Raw genomic sequence first — 17467 nt, 5'->3', positions numbered from 1 at the left:
TATTAAAGAGCCGCAGCTGGGGCACGGCTCCCAGTGTGCACAGCACCGAGCAGTGTGTTTCTTGTGAGTGACTCACACTGTGCAGTCTCTAGACACTGCAGTTCAACATCCTGTACATCCTGTTTTCTTTCTCTGACTCTCCCGGACTCACACAATCCTCTCTCCTATTGACTCTCCGCTCAATGAACAACAATAATAGTATTTGTGCCAGAGCTGTGTGATCTTTGTCCATTGTGTATGAGCTACTGCAGCAGCATGTGCAGGTGTGGCTCCATAGCTCAGGGGTTAGAGCACTGGTCTTGTAAACCAGGGGTCGTGAGTTCAAATCTCACTGGGGCCTCTCCCACATTTTTTAATTACAAAAAATACCAATTTCTTGTTTAATAGGGGATGGCGATAGAAATATTCCGTTCAGAGTTTGCCACTTAAGCTCAGCTGTGCTGCTGCAATTGTTCATGTTGGACCAGGACTGAAGTTCCTCAAATATAATGAAAAGGTAAATTTATTATGTCCATGGCCAACCTTATGATATGGTATTTTAATAAAAAATGAATGGCTAGTTTTCCAGGAAGGGCCGGCTGACCTCCCCATCGCTACATCCATGAGGAACAGCCGTCACCTGTAGGGCACCTTCAGCTCACAAGGTCATTTTGGGCCTCTTTCTTTTGTTACCTCCAAGTCCGCCAAGCACTACTCACCTAACTAAAGGTTCCTACCTCCCCCGGAATCCTCACCCCTTCAGGACAGACTGCTTGATGGATACCTACCAGAGAAAGCAATCTCCCTGACCTATACGTAACTGATAAATAACACTGCAGACCCCTCCAGAGCACCTGGGCAAAGTGGGAAGCGGATGGTCTCAAATTGGACGACGAGGAGTGGCAGGAGACACTTGCCTCCCAAAGGGAAGTTGCTATCTCGGCCAGACTGAGGCTCGTCCAGCTCAAAATACTGCACAGGGTGTACATCACTGGACCTTGCCTGGTCCGCATGGGGAGGGCCGCAGGGGGGGGATTGCAGATGACAGTGTGGCCATGAGGGCACATTTATCCATATATTGTGGGAATGTGATCGCATTCAGGTGTACTGGCGCCAAATACATGATGTTCTTAGTGAAGTGTTGGAACTTGTCATCCGCCCTGAAGCGAAGAGATGTCTTTTGAATGTATGGGGAACCCACAGACTTGAGCAGTAAGGGTAAGATCTGGGTCACACTAGGCCTTGTGGTAGCAAAAAGAAACATCGCTCAGCTGTGGGAAGCCGCAAGCCCACCCACCATAGCAGACTGGATGAAAAACATGGACTGGTGTATGTTCCAAGAAAATACAGTATATTTGGTGAGGGGCTGCCCCAAAAAGTGGTCTCTATTCTGGGGTGCATGGAACGCCTACCGGGGAGATATCTGTAGCCCTCCACGTGATTCCCTTGCTGATGACTTGCCCTCACCGTAAATGCTGTAACCCAAACTACCCCATTGCTCTGTTCCTCTTGCTAATGTGATTACCACTGTATTATTGAATGAATTCCTCTTGCCTGTAAATTGCCACGCCGATTCATGTTGTTTAATAAAAAGAATAATTTAAAAAACTCTGTTTTATACCCAGCTGTGCCTTGCACTTTCTTCTGCATGCACCTTTAATGCTCCTAAATGTGCATATTAAAGAACAGCAGCTGGGGGGTGGGGGGGGGAGGCTGCCAGTGTGCACAGCACAGATCAGGGTGGTTCTTGTGAGTGGCTCACACTGTGCAGTGAGATGGGGCAGTCTCTAGACACAGCAGTTCAACATCCTGTAGATCCTGTTTTCTTTCTCTGACTCACCCGGACTCGCACAATCCTCTCTCCTATTGACTCTCCCCCCAATGAACAATAGTAGTATTCTTGCCAAAGGTGTGTGAGCTTCATCCATTGTATGAGCTACTGCAGAAGTGTAAACAGCAAGAGGCTCCATAGCTCAGGGGTTAGAGCACTGGTCTTGTAAACCAGGGGTCGTGAGTTCAAATCTCACTGGGGCCTCAACCACCTTTTTTATTTACAAAAAATACCAATTTCTTGATTAATAGGGGATGGCAATAGAAATATTCCGTTCAGAGTTTGCCACTCAAGCTCAGCAGTGCTGCTGCAATTGTTCAAGTCGGACCAGGACTGAAGTTCCTCAAATGAAATGAAAAGGTACATTTTTTTATGTCCATGGCTGTTAGACCTGGCACCATTGGCGTGGGTCACCCTTCCATTTTTGTCTGTGCCTCAATGTGTTTTTGTGTTGGTGTTAGCTGCTCAGGGCGCTGTGCCACTGCCATCCAGTGCCACAGTGCAAGTGCTCCCTATGGTAAAATGTATTATGTGAATTGACTCCCACGTTTGGTTTATTTGGTTTACTATCAGTCCCTAGTAGAGTGCACCAGGGGTGCCAAGGGCTTGTATATCCAAATGCTGCTAGTGGGCTTGCAGCACTGGTTGTGCCACCCACCGAAGCAGCGGGGTAAAATGTGTCTAGGGTCTGCCACTGCAGCACCTGCGCGCGGTCTGGTACCGTCGCGCTGACTGAGCAAGTGTCCCCACTTGCCAGTCCCTAAACCTTCCCTTAACTACATGTTAGTCACCCCTCTGGCAGGCCCAAGTGCAGGGTGCATTGTAGGTCTAAGGTAGGACATGCCCTGATGTGTGTGGCATGTCTTAATAGTGAATTACAGCCCTTTTCGTTTTTCACTATTGAAGGCTACCTGCTCTCCATAGGCCAGAATGGGCTGCTGGGATCGCTACACGCTGTGACCCCAGTGGACTCAGAGAGCATGGTAGAAAGTCGTGTTTAGTATGCCTGAACTCGGGGTAATAAAGTACATCTTTTAGTAAAGGTTATTTTAATATCCTGGGTTTGCAAATGCTACTTTTAGAAAGTTAACCTTTGCGTGCCTAACCATCTCAGTCCGCCTCTGCTGTGTGTGTGTGTGTTCTGCCTAGCAACAGTACAGGAGCAGGGCTGGGGGATTCCAGGAGACAGGTTGGCTGCCAGGTGGTGGGTAGAGAGATTACACCAGGATGGGTGGGAGGAGTGCACCCTGGCTCTTGAATAGACCTGTGCTCTGCCACCACAAAGCCGGCGCCGCCCCCTGTGGAGCGGCTGATGTCTCTGCCCTGCTGCTGAAAGGAACAAGCCGAGTCACCACAACAGAGTGCTCCAAAACTGGACGGAGCCAGGCCCAGGCCCCCTGGCGCTAAAGAACAAAAGAATCCCTGTATAAAAGTAGGAGCCTGGCTCCTAAGAAATCAGATCCAGATTGAACCACGAAGGAACTCTGCCCGACTAGAAGGACCTGGAAGAAGCTGAAGGAAGAGTAACTTTCCCTGACCTGAGGGATTGGCCTGCAGTAGGTGCCTTGCTGAGGAAGGAGAGGAAAAGACTGAAAGAGACTTTGCACTTTGTTCTTCAACTATCTCCAAGGGCTTGGAAGAAGAGCTTGCCCCCTGAACTGAACCCCAGGACCAGTGGGTTCACCGTGTCTCCGCTCGTCTGAGAATTCGAGCCGTGTGCTTTCTCCCGCCGGAGTGCCCTGCGCACCTTCGCATCCCTCCTAGGGCCGTGACACCCAGAAGCCTGGCCGCCTCCACTCGCCGAGAGCCCCGCTCTACCTGAGTCGCTCTGGACCCATCGAGTCTGGCCGTCCCGCTTCCCTGTCACCTGCCTGCTACTGGAGCGCGCTTGGTGCCCTCTCGCCCTCCCGCCGGATTTCTAGTGGGGAAGTGAAATCCAGCCTCGGACGGCCGCCCGTACGTCGTAACGTATCCGGCCGCCCCGCTTCACCTCCCAGCCTGAGTCTGACCGTGCCGCCCTCCGCAGTGACCTCCCGCACAGTCCGTGTCGGAGGCCCTGGGCCGCACCTGTCTACCGAGAGCCGCCCGCTGAAGTCTTGATCCGGAAGACCCACGAGGTGCAGGACCTGCATCTCCCCGGAAGACTCGTCCAAGCACATCGCACGTTCCCAGGTACAGTGAACTCTCTATCGGACTCGGGGTCCGCAACGTTCTGATTTCCCCGTATCACTGTGTCCCGGGTACGCTGCGCATCCCCGTGACTGGACCGACTCAACCGAGCCCTGGGAAGCGCTCGTGATCGAATAAGTTACCAAAGACAAGAACAGTGCCTAATTATCATCTTGTGGCTTCCATTTCGCAACCGTTATTGATGGTCTTGTACATGCCTGCGTAACAAAGAATCTTTTATATAAAGCATCCGTATTTTTGATACAACTTACGCCTGGTGTCCATTTGTGGGGGATCGTTGTGGTTTACTGTGTGTGATCATAAATGCTTAACTGACTAGCGCCCTGAAGTTTAGCCCTGACTGCTCGCGCCACACTACCTATAGGGTGAGCAGGGGTTGTTCTGAAGGGGTAATCCCCTCGCCCTGAATAGAAGAAGGGACCGCTGCTTGTCACAAGTACCTACCTGTGCCAACCAGAGGTTCTCCATTCTAACAATGGCCAACCTTATGATATGGTATTTTAATATAAAATGAATGACTAGTTTTCCAGGAAGGGCCAGCTGACCTCCCAGGCACAACATCCAATCCACGATGAACAGTCGTCACCTGCAGGGCACCTTCAGCTCACAAGGTCATTTGGGGCCTCTTGGGCCTATAAATAAGTTACATTTCTTTATTTTGCTTGAACACAGTGCCATTTTTAGGTTGAGCCTGGGCAGCGCATGCCTGCTCTGCAAAGCACGCTGTATTGAGGTAGGGACTTGAAGCTCCGCCCACTCTCCACACATATTTTTCATTGGCATGTGTCATTGTCCACTGTAAACCGTGGCTGTTCATTTGTCATAAGGTTTAGTAGTCCCTCCTTAGTACTGCCTGGTCTCATTTTGTAACCTCCCAAGGCGACAACCCCCCTGTTACTTTTTTTGTTACTCCGTAGGCTTTAATTACATCCTCCGAGCACTATATTCTCAAATAGCTATGTCCTGCCTGCTGTTGCAGGCTAGACACGCTCTCGCCTAACGCTTTTTAGAAAAACTTTATAGGGCACATTTGTAATGTAATATGTTTCGTATTTGAGAGAGTTTAAGGTATTGGCATTGTAAAGGACAATGCCTTTTATTAATCTGTCTTAAAAACAACACATAAATAAAAGGCATTGTCATTTACCATGCCAATAGCTCGAACTCTCGTAAATGCGAGACCTATTCCATTGCAAATGCTTGTTTATATATTCTAATGGTAGTTCACAGATATATATAAAGGTCTGGGGCCTGTGCCGAAACGTACAGTAGCCAACCATTTCAGTCTTTGAGACCAAGAGGAAGTGAGCTTTGGAGAAAGGAATCCCAGCTACAACAATGGTGGACAAGAAAACCAAGGGGACACAGGGCAAAGGACAGAGTGACAGTGGGATCATAAATACTAAACACAGCAGCACAAGAACACAAGACAGAGGAGTGGATTCAAGGGGGTGTTTGGAGTATGAGACCCCCTCTCCAAAAATACGTTCTTAGCTTGAGAGTTGGGCCTCAGGACCCTGAGTCAGGTCTGTTTAGTTCTGTGTCAGTTTTTCATATCACCCTGATTTTACTGTGAGGTCTTTTTTTTCTGGATTAGGAATGTAAATATATTTAGGCCCTGTTTTACAAAAAGTTTGCATTGGATCGCATCACTTTATTGATGCAGCCTCAATGCAAAATCCTTTTTGTTATTTACAAAGCCACACAATTGGATAATTTGCATGGCTTTATAAGAAAAAGCAACAGAACGCAGCACATCGCTATGCCATGCCTTACTTTGCACCAGGTCGGCGTTCCATGGGTGGTGCATGGTCATTCTGCAGTACACATACAAAGAGTAAACAAATCTCCAAGGATAGTTGCAGGGCGGTACCCCTTCCAGCACATAACCTATCCTGACTGTAAGGCAGATACCCTTGCACTATGGTGGAAGGGTGCCTGTGTTGGTGCCAGTGGTTAATTTGAGCTTTGGTTTCTAGTGCTCGGCACTGGCACTTAACTGTCAACACCCGCACTTGCAACTGTCTGCCAACAGTCTGCCACAAGCTGGCCCTGTCCGTCTGATTGAGAGATGACCACAACAACAGTCAATTATTCATTCAATATACACAGGACCACTGGAATTATGTGATTGTGCGTCTGTGGTGATTGTGATTGTGCGGCTGTGGTGATTTTCACATAATTATAGATTTTCAGCATTTGCCACATAATTCATAATCTGCAGATTTTTGCAAACAAAGAATTGTTCCTAGCTCAAATGGTTAAAAAGTTACTACAAACTCAGCAACACGTGTTGGCAGTGCAGAGGAAAGCCTTTTGCAAAGGTTGAATGGTCACCTTTCTGTTGCTTATTGCTGTATTTGGGTGTTACACTTGTACTAATGAGGTGCACCCAATGCCCAAAACAGGGTTAACAAGTGTAAAAAGTAGTAAATAATGAAGTAATGCTATTTAAAAATGTACCGCATTACACTGCATGATTTGCCATTTCCTGCCGCATAATTTCCTCAACCCTGCCACATAATTTGGCCCTCTCTTGCTGCATAATTGCAGTGGCCCTGAATATACAATAAAAAAGTATATTACTTGCTGCCCAAGCCATTCTTATAGTTTTGAGGGCCCGGAACAGTCTGAACTGTCACACTTGGAGGAGTGTGATGTTAGTAGTGGTGTTGTTACTATCATTGGCAGCATGGCAGGGGCGATGTGTAGTGCCAGCTGCAGTGGCCTCCTGAACAGAGCCCTGGCCCTTATGTTTTTACAAATTAAGTACTGGTTGGCACTAGGCAGCCTGAAGTGCGCCAGCGCAGTGAGAGCCAGAGCAGAACTGCACCAGTCCTGTGAAGATATGGCTCAGCTCTGCTCTCTTCAGGTGAAGCAACAACGCACCTTTGCTTGCTGTGCTGCGTTGCGCAAGTTCTTCCTAAATAAAAATATGCCAATTATTGACCAGTTTACCAAAAAATTATCAAATCTGCACCCATAGGAGTACTCTTTGAATGGATGCGAATTTACGACTTTTTTTAAATTCACAAAACTTGGCATTAGTAGACTTGGAAAGCTACGCCAGTCTCATGTTTCGAAGCGTACTACTGGCAACCAAACAACCAAAAGGTGTTGGGAGGAGCGCTTGCAAATAGTGTAACTATTGATAATCCCTCCGTTTAGCATTCCAGGCCATTGTTTTTTGCTCACTGAGCCAGTTTGGATTTAGCAGATGGAGTAAAGACAGATGGTGGAGGAGGTAACTGCCTTTACTACGCCTACCAAATTTAGAGATGTTCACAGCCCAGGGGATATCTCTATCCATTAGCAGGAACCACCATCGTGTCAGTTCCTGTCAATGTAGAAAAAGAGTAATGGAGGTGTAGGAAGCTGGCTCTGTATATGGTATAACACTACGTGGTTATATAGTGCAAAGAGTCCAGAGATTCCCCCAGAAGTGTACAGGGCTCAATGTAACCCCAAAGTGCACTATTGGTAGTGTGGTCGAGCAGCCTTAGGCCTAACACAGAGGAGTGTAGGACATTTGTTATGCACACAGTGATTAATAAATGACACATGACCCACAAAGGAGATCAACACCAATTTTATAAAAATATGTTTCTTTCAAGATTTATTTTAAGACCAAGAAATACGTAAAACGGTAAGTATGTACTTTTCACTTAAAAAGTAGACACTTAGTGCAATTTTCACGCTGTGCAATGTTAACCGATGGGGAAAAACAAGAATGCAGTTTTTCAGATAAGCTTATGACTTACACATCCAGTCTTCAGGGTTTCAGGACAACCAGGCAACCAGACAAGGTTCAGATTGGCACCACCAGCGTTCTGCACTCAGCCGCCCCAGTGACGCTGGTGAAAGTTAGGTGGAGGGTCAAAATATCAATCCCCTCCATAGGGTTACCCCACAACTGCAACTCTCCATCTACACATTACACCTCGAAACACCAAGAGGACAACCGCTTGGTGAGCTGCCTTATAGAACAAGCATCTGCAATGCGATAGGTCTCGCATTTGCGTGAGTTTTAGCTATTGGCATTGTAAATGACAATGCCTTTTATTTATGTTTTGGTTTTTAAAACATAAATAAAAGATATTGTCATTTACAATGCCAATAGCTTAAACTCTCGCAAATGCGAGACCTATTGCATTCCAATTGCTTGAAGGTATCGCTGAGTTGCCCCCTTCTGTCTCCCATGGCCCCTGAAGAGCTTCCCATTTGCTATGAGTTAAATGAACAAACCGTGGTCACAATTGTGCACAAGAGACCCTCCTGCCCTCATGCAGTAAGAGAAACTCATTAAAGAAAATATTGCTTACAGACTAAAGAAGACGTACAGTGTAACAACCGAAGTAAAAGGGCCAGTACTCAAGGAGGTTACAAATGAAGACAAGACGGTACTAAGGAGGGACTAACAAGCCTAGTAACAAATCAGAAGCCAGCATTTAAGAAGGACAATGACAGAAGCCAATGACAAATATGGGCGGAGAGTGGGTGGGGATTTAAGTACATACTCCAATACAGCATTGCTCGCACAGTTGCGCATGCGCTGCTCAAGCTCGACCTAAAAAACATAACATAACATATCAAGCATATTGTGTTTTTAACAACCCCTCACAAACACAGGGCTCAGAGTTGTACCGGTGCTTGCACCGCGTAAAGGGCAGCACTGAGTAACTTTTGCACACAAAATCTTTTTTGCATTTCAAGTCGACGGATATACAATGCTGAAATTCCAGAATTACAGTCCCACAATCATCTAATTGAAGGGGGCATAACAAGGGAGAAATAATGCAAACATATATACAGTTTCACTCAAATTCAGATCTTCAAAAAAACTGTGACCTGCCTTTGCATGAAATACTGATGCCAGTGCGGTGGTACTTCATCGGATTAAGACGCTTTTTAAGCATGGCGCTGTACATTCATTTTTCCACCAATACAGAGCTGTAGAACAGATTTTCATGTAATGTTGAGTTGAGTAAATGTTACTTCATCAGGCTAGCCTGTGCTAAAAGGGATATCTGTCCCCGGTCACCTTATTTGTTGAAGGAAAATTAAGTTCATGTAATAGGCATGTCCTATGCTAAACACCAGTCCAGTAAATCGTGATCAGAAAATCTTTTGAGATTGTTTTCAAATGGTGTGGGCCTTTTTTGAGTGCGGTCTCCTGGGTGGCTTCTCGATGGCTGCTTTCATGTTATTGTTGTGTTGACCTCCAGTAGGTTTTGTAGTACCCCAGCGAGACTCATAGAACCACTGAGAGGGACCCAGAACTTACAGAACAAATTTGTGTTCACTAGGAAGTAAGAGTTTTGAAAAGTTCAGGCCTCGAGGTTTCCAAAGTAAGAAAGGTTTCCTGCAGGTTTTGCTGGAATTTTTCCGTTTGCCTGCGTTATGTATATCGTGGTACATAAAAAACAGTATCGCGGTATTTGCGATAGACAGAGAAACAGCATCTCATTGGCCCAAATCATTAGTTTCATGTATAATATCTTACTCTTATTAGGGAGCAGTCTCTGCTCTTCCTTTCCCTATTTTAGACATGTTTTGGGAACTGAGCCACAAACAATATCGGGAGAACAAAAACAGGAACACCACTCAGGTGAGCAGCAGCAAGTAGACCTGCGCAGCACATCTCAATCCATCCTCTGGGATTTCTTCACCATTCCTCCAGGTGAAAAGAAAATGTCAGCGAAGCTGGTGTCCTGCAGCCTCTGCAATAGGGAGTTGTCCAGATGTAGTGGGAAGCAGTCATGGCTGGCATGACTCGCGGGTGTGGGGGCGAGGGATGCGCACGCAGGGGTAATTTTAAATAAATAAAATACGTACCTTCTGCGTTCCGGCCCCACGTTACGTCGTCCTCGCAGAAAGCAGTCGCAGGCAGCCTCCCTCCCCTAAGCCAATCACAACGCTACAATGGCAGCATTGTGATAGGCTGGGATGCGGAACGCACAGGTGTCTATGGGGAGGTCGTTTTCTCCATGCAGCCTGCATGTAGCTTACATGGAGAAAAGGAAGAATGTGCATGACTGGTTTGGTCGGCCTGGGGCCGACCAAACAGGCAGCGCCCACATTATTGGGCTTGCCACTCCTCCCCGACCCGCCCACCCGACCGCCCCCACCTGTCAGTTTCACATACCAAGACTCAGCTTCCAACGGAGCAGAATAACTTTTCCCCAGCTCCCAAACTCCACTGTGAGCTCATAATTAAATCCGCTCACGGTAAAGAGGGGGTAAGGGGATTAAGAAAAACAAGAGAGACTGCCACTGCTGTGCCTCTTCCTAACTGGATTCTCAGCAAGGGTCTTCTTTAGCACCTGTAAGCACAAAACACAATATTACAACTTCTTCGCTGGCCCCTCCCATTCACTTCCCTCAAATCCTTTCTAAACACCTCTCTCGCTATGATCAATTCAATTCTATTACCTTAATTGCACAGTGGTTTAGCTTCTCTCCTTAATTAGTTTGACAATATAGTTTTGTTTACTTCACATATATATATTCATGCAAGTTCTTTCTGTCTTTTCATGTCTCATTTCATAGATGATGTTGCTAATTTCAATGGTGGTAAGTAGAAATATATATACATATTTATAGCTACTTAGGAAAGAATAAAGTGCGGTCTTAGTTCGTTAGCTGTTCATATTTAGTAATTTGTGCAGCAAAATGTTGAAGTTAAAAATAGAGAGAGCTGAGTCCGAGCTCTAGGGGCCCGATTCACAGAACTAACTTAAGACAAAATCCTAAACTTACTACCATTTTTGTATTCACAGAAGGCACTTACTCATTTTGGTATTCACAAAAGACACTTACTCACTTCGGTATTCACAGAAGTTAGGAGTCCTAACTTTAGGACTCCTAAATGCCTTCTGTGAATACCGAAAGTCTTAAAATTAGGATTTTTCTCAGTTTAGGAGTCCTAAAGTTAGGACTCCTAACTTTACTACTACTAAACTGAGAAAAATCCTAATTTTAAGGCTTTCGGTATTCACAGAAGGCATTTAGGAGTCCTAAAGTTAGGAGTCCTAACTTTACTACTACTAAATTGAGAAAAATCCTAATTTTAAGACTTTCGGTACTCACAGAAGGCATGTAGGAGTCCTAAAGTTAGGAGTCCTAACTATACTACTACTAAACTGAGAAAAATCCTAATTTTAAGGCTTTCGGTACTCACAGAAGGCATTTAGGAGTCCTAAAGTTAGGAGTCCTAACTTTACTACTACTAAATTGAGAAAAATCCTAATTTTAAGACTTTCAGAATTCACAGAAGGCATTTAGGAGTCCTAAAGTTAGTAGTCCTACTTATACTACTACTAAACTGAGCAAAAAATCCTAATTTTAAGACTTTCGGTATTCACAGAAGGCATTTAGGAGTCCTAAAGTTAGGACTCCTAACTTCTGTGAATACCGAAATGAGTAAGTGCCTTCTGTGAATACCAAAATGAGTAAGTGCCTTTTGTGGATACCAAAATGGTAGTAAGTTTAGGATTTTGTCTTAAATTAGTTCTGTGAATCGGGCCCTAGATGTATTGTCTTATTACTTGGAGAGTTCTATTGTCTTCAAGAATTCTCTCGCAATTAAATTGATTTCACCAATGCTTGAGAAGAGCGAAGGACATTACCTTAAAAAAGGCCTTGACTTACTTGGTTCAATTCACTCTTAACACTTCTTCCTTCTTAGTACTCAGAATTTGATGAAGTGAGCACCAATGGAATTCTCTCAAGAAGAAGAAGTTCCGACTGCTCCGAGAAATACCTGTTACAGGGAGACTCTCTACTGGATAGCAGGTAAAATGACCAGCAGAAATAACAGGCAGAGAAATGCGAGAGGAAACACTACTCCCCAGAAGAATTCCTGTCACCAGAGATGCGCTAAGCCAAGACACTGCTTCTTCTCACGAAAAAACTGTTGAAGTGCGCAGCGAGCATAGAGCGTGAGCACGATAACTGCAACACTTCCTCGAATACTAGAAACACTAAAACGCTCACCTCAGTTACTATTGGTGGCAGCCATATTGAAATTCTGCCAAGGGCGATAGGAAACAAATCGCCCTAAAACTGCTGAAACCCCAGTGCAATTAGTTGGTGCCATTTGACCGATGATTTACTAAGCACTCTCACATACCTAACCCTTGAACAGGAATAAAATCGCTTACATTCGTAACTGCATTGCCCAGTCCTGACAGTACCCCCCACCAAAACCCCTTCTTCTCACTCCTTGGGCTTCTTAGGGTGGGTCTTGTGAAACTCTTGAACCAATCTAGGGGAATGAACAAGTGAACTGGTCTCCCATGATCTTTCCTCAGGACCAAAACCCTTCCAGTCTACCAAATAAAATAACCTCCCTTTCTTGAACTTAGAATCAAATATTCTTTTAACTTCGAATTCTTTTTCTGATTGAACCTGAACTGGGGCTGGTGGCAATTCTTTTCTCAAATCAGGTGGATTTCTTTTAATCAATGATACATGGAACACTGGATGTATTTTAAACTTACTGGGAAGTTTGATCTTTACACTGACTGGGTTTACCATCTTCTCTACTGAAAAAGGGCTAACAAATCGAGGTTGAAATTTCCTGTTTGTCCAAAAGCACAACTGCGGACCTCCAAGTCCTGCACCTCAGGCTAGTTCCAATAAGTACGTTGTCTGCCCAAGCACAACCCCAGCTCCAGCAGATGAATGACGCTGCTGTGTTCCAGATCAAACCAAATGTTCTTAAAAGGTGGGGGTGCGCCGATCATAAAGTCCAAAACATCAGGTAGTGAAGTATAACATTTCTTTATTTTTCAATTTATAAAATTCAGCAATCAGAAAGACTTCAGCCAACGCGTTTCATTCCCATACCAGGAACTTCATCAGGGTTCTTAATCCGAGGATTTCTTGATCGTTAGTTTGCAGGATGGTCCAGGCCGTGTATTGCACTGCGGCCAGTGGGAGGGTCAGCAGGTATGATAACTCCTGTCATTCAAGATCTGGACGCCGCATGCGCGGTCCTCCTTCCTGTTCCTTTTTAATCGCATATTTCAAGTGGAGATCCAAATCTTATCTCCAGGCTCAAAATCTGGACTCTCTAGCCTCTTCTTGTCTGCCTGCTTCTTATAAGAATCTTTTGCTTTTACTAAGTTATTGCTGGCTACCTGATATGCCTTCTGCAATTCTCGAACTACTACCTCCACTGCAGGTACATCGTCCTTTAGTCTTCCTACTAACATGTTGGGATGTCTGCCTGAATTCCAAAAGAATGGGTAATAGCCTGTGGAAGAGTGTACTGAAGGGCTATAGGCAATTTCTGCAGCCCAAATCAAGGTCAGCCTATCCCCTTCTTGGTCCATAAGATGCAGGCGCAAGTACTGCTCCAGATCTTAGTTTACCCTCTCTGTCTGTCCATCAGTCTTGGGATGGAAACCAGTAGACAACCGAGAATCAACTCCTAAACTCTTCAAAAAAGATCTCTAAAAATGTGAAACAAATTTTGGAACCCGATCGGAAATCACTACCATAGGAATCCCATGAGATCTTATTATGTGTTGGGTGAATAATGTAGCCAACTGTGCAGAATTGGGGGTGGAGTTTAACGGGACGAAATGACTCATTTTGGAAAAGTGATCAACTACTACCCATATAGTTGAGTACCCCTGACTAGAGGGCAAATAAATTATAAAATCCATGGAGACGGTATGCCACGGATAAGGGGCCATGGGTAAAGGAATGAGCAAACCTTGTGGAGCCTGTCTGTTGACCGTTCCCTTGACACACTGTTCACAAGATGCCACATATTGTCTTACCTGAGCTTCCAAGTTCGGCCACCAAAATTCTCGCTTTATAAGCTCTAGAGTCTTTTTCACTCCTTTGTGTCCAGCCAACAGATTGTCATGGAACAGTTGAATGAATTCAATATGTAACTCTTCTTTAGGTACATAGAGGTTTCCAAGGTAATAGGGTATTCCATTCTTTATTTCTCTTCCGGTACCACTCTTGATTTAATCTAACATTTCATCTTCTGGAAAGCTATTCTGGAGTTTATCTTCCAAGTCAGTGTACAAAATTGTTCCAATGATCTTTTCTTTGGGGATAATATGTCCTTCCTTTGAGACTTCTTTACCTTCTCCAGTATTTAAAAAAGACAAAGCGTCTGCTTTTCTATGAACTGATCCCGGCTTAGAAATCAAAATGAAAATATAATCTGCGAAGAAGAGTGACCATCTCAATTATCTGGGTGTAAGGGTTCTAGCTGACCTCAGAAACTGCAAATTTCAATGATCAGTGAAAGCTGTGATTTCCTGTTTCTCTCCCAGTAAATAATGCCTCCATTCCTGGAAGGCATCCTTAACTGCTAACAACTCCTTCTCTGCTATAGAATAGTTGATTTCTGCAGCAGTTAATTTTCGGGAACGATAATCTACCAGATGAAGTTGACCTGTATCCTTATGCCTTTGCAACAGGATTCCTCCGATGGCCAAATTTGAAGCATCAGCTTCCACAAAGAAGGGTTGTTCAGGACTCGGATGCAACAGAACCGGAGCTGTAGGGAAGGTTTCTTTCAGTAGCTGGAAAGCTTCCTCCGTTTCAGTATTCCAAACAAACTTTTTTCTTCAGTAAACGAGTCCCCTCACCTTTTCAGAAAATGTATGCATAAAGCGCCTGTAAAAATTGGCGAAGCCAATAAAACTTTGTATTTCTTTGACTATTCGGGGAGATGGCCAATCTTTAATTGCTCTCACCTTGGCATCATCCATTGACACTCCGTCAGGAGACAAAATGAAACCCCAAAATTCCACTCAACAGGTATGAAAAACACACTTTTCCAACTTAACATAGAGTTGGTTATCCAACAATCTTTCCAAAATTGTACGCACATGCTGAACATGTTCTTCCATGCTTGCAGAAAAAATAAGAATGTCGTCAATGTATACAACGACGAAGCAATCCAAAATTCTCTGAGTATATCGTACAAAATGCAGAAAGCAGCTGGAGTGTTGCACAGGCCAAAGGACATGACCTGATACTCAAAAAGGCCAAAGCGAGTTCGGAAAGCTGTCTTCCACTCGTCGCCCTCTGCCATTCTTACCAAATGGTAGGCCCCTCTCAAGTCCAATTTAGTGTAAATACGGGCTTCCTTGACCCGATCCAAAAGTACAGAAATCAATGGCAAGGGGTAATGATTCTTTTTGGTGAATCTTTTCTTTGCTGGGGGCTGAACTGTTGGCCGGGCTTAGCTCCGCCGCTTGTTTGGCCGGGACTCTCTTCGTTGAGCCTCCATCCTTGGTCGTATCCTGCCTCAGCAGAATCCCGGGCCGGGCTTTGCTCCGCTGTCTTTATTGGCCGGGCTTTGCTCCGCCATACCGGAGATATATTTTGAGATAATATTAACTATGACCAGACGTCGAGTAAAACCTGCAATGGATAAAACACATAATTCTATAGATACGTATCTGACCAAAGCAGTTAGTGCTCTGGCGGAAGAAATAGATTGTACAGAAAGACGTATTTCAATGGGAACAGGTACAAGGGGTGGGGAACAAGTTAGTTTGATTGCAGAGATCCACACAACTAGGGAGGAAGGACCGACTATTACAGATTGGGTACCGGATATGACATCTGACATAGCTATGGCTGACATGGAGAACTTACATGTCTCACGGATTTCTATTACACCGAATCTATCTAACTCACCCCCGTCGCCCCCGCCTATAAATTCATCTAAAGGGGGCAAAAGGAGAAACACAGGCCAGGGAAATAGCAGGTTAGCCAAAGAAAAGCAAACCGTCACAAGAGGGACTTTGACAAAACAGAAAGCTGCATTGAATAATGAGCAATTTAAGTGTTCTTGCAGTATGGAGGCTCTTATTGAGAAAATATCTGAGTTAATCCGGCCATTACATGAAAAAATTGATAATTTGACAGGAGAGGTACATAAACTTGATGGATACATGGATAAATTTAGATTACAAGATCAAATAGTTAATACAAGAGATCAGATTAACGTGATTACAAATAATGTCCCCATTAATTTGGCAACCAGTAAATCGCCAAGCATAGCGAGGGCTGGCCCTAGTTTAGGTATAATTACAGCCAGAAATTTAGATATTGGAAAAAATGTAGAGGTACCAAATAACTTACCTTATGAGAAAAGATTTATGCCACCAACAGGTAAGGAAAATCAAAGGAAAGAGACCATGGAGCAGGCAAGAGGGTCATGTAACATAGATAATCCCAAAATCACTGATATACCAGCAGTCATTAACTTACCACCAGAACGCGGGGCATATATCGCTGTTCTCTCTAATGTACCTAAATTACGGGAAGGTCAATTAGAAACCAATGAAACTTTAAAAAATAAAACACTGTATTGGTTATCAAAAAACTGTGGCTTTCCCACAATGGGGGCTGATCAGATAATACTTACTCAAAGAGTTGGATGGATAGGCCCATTACCAAAAAAATGTGATGGTGACTGTATAATAATTAATTTTAGGTCACCAGGTTGGGCGTACAAATCCCTACTAAATGCTCCTCCCCCTTCATGTTGGGATTTTAAAACAACACTATTGCCATTGGGTTATTTTTACAGATATTTGCCAACAAGTGATTACGTTGCTAACCAAAAGGCATACTATTCTAATACCAATTCAATGCCCCTATTAGTATCCCGACCTACATGTTTTTCGATCCCGTTGTATAATAGATTCCAGCCCCTGAGCCCTATGGAGGATAATGATTGACGTGAGAGACTTGAGGGTGTATCCCCAAATGATGAAACAGATGGGAGGGTAGTTTATAGACCAATCGAAAGGGGAAATGAAATCAGTAAAGAACAACTCCCATATATAGACCCCAAGCAGGTGGATATAGGTTGTGATAGCACTGGGAGTAACGACCTCGTTGTTATAAATAATGCTAATGAGTTAGTAATTGGGTCACAGAATGCAGTGACCCCGGTGAATGTAGCCGCAACTATAAATCCTACCACTAGCCAAAGAATGCCAACAATAATACAACGGGGTTATACACTTATAACGTGAAATATTGCAGGCCTTGGCAACAAATTAGATACCCCTTTTTGGCAGGACTTTATTTCCTGTGGCAATGATTTTATTTGCTTACAGGAAACATGGAGTACAGTCCCGGTTGTAGTTGAAGGATATTCATCATATTGCTTGAGTGCGACACCTTCCATAGCAGGAAGAGCTAAGGGAGGATTGCTGCTGCTTATATCAAATAAATTACTTGGGTGCAAAATTATAAGCTACTCATCCATTCATAATCATAGCCAAGTACTGAGATTCGAGTTCCCAAAGGGCAAGGACTTGGTTCTAATTAACTATTATAATTCTACCTTTACCAATGATAGGGGAGGATTATTAGATGCATTGGAAAAGGAGATAGATAGGGTATTGGCACTCTCTGGTCAACTTGCCATTACTCTATGGGCTGGCGATTTTATCATACGAGCATGTCTTT

At 44.4% G+C, this 17467-nt stretch overlaps 2 non-coding genes across 2 annotated transcripts; both read left to right on the top strand.

Annotated features, from left to right (window-relative positions):
• Positions 1-267: 267 nt before the first annotated feature.
• TRNAT-UGU (transfer RNA threonine (anticodon UGU)) lies at positions 268-340 on the top strand. The gene has a single exon. It is a non-coding gene; the product is annotated as a tRNA-Thr (tRNA).
• Positions 341-1941: 1601 nt separating this feature from the next.
• Positions 1942-2014, top strand: TRNAT-UGU (transfer RNA threonine (anticodon UGU)). Its single transcript has one exon. It is a non-coding gene; the product is annotated as a tRNA-Thr (tRNA).
• Positions 2015-17467: the final 15453 nt, after the last annotated feature.

This window comes from Triturus cristatus, chromosome 4_1, assembly GCF_964204655.1.
Source record: "Triturus cristatus chromosome 4_1, aTriCri1.1, whole genome shotgun sequence".
Classification (NCBI taxonomy): Eukaryota; Metazoa; Chordata; class Amphibia; order Caudata; family Salamandridae; genus Triturus; species Triturus cristatus.
This window is presented reverse-complemented; position numbering and strand designations above follow the sequence as displayed.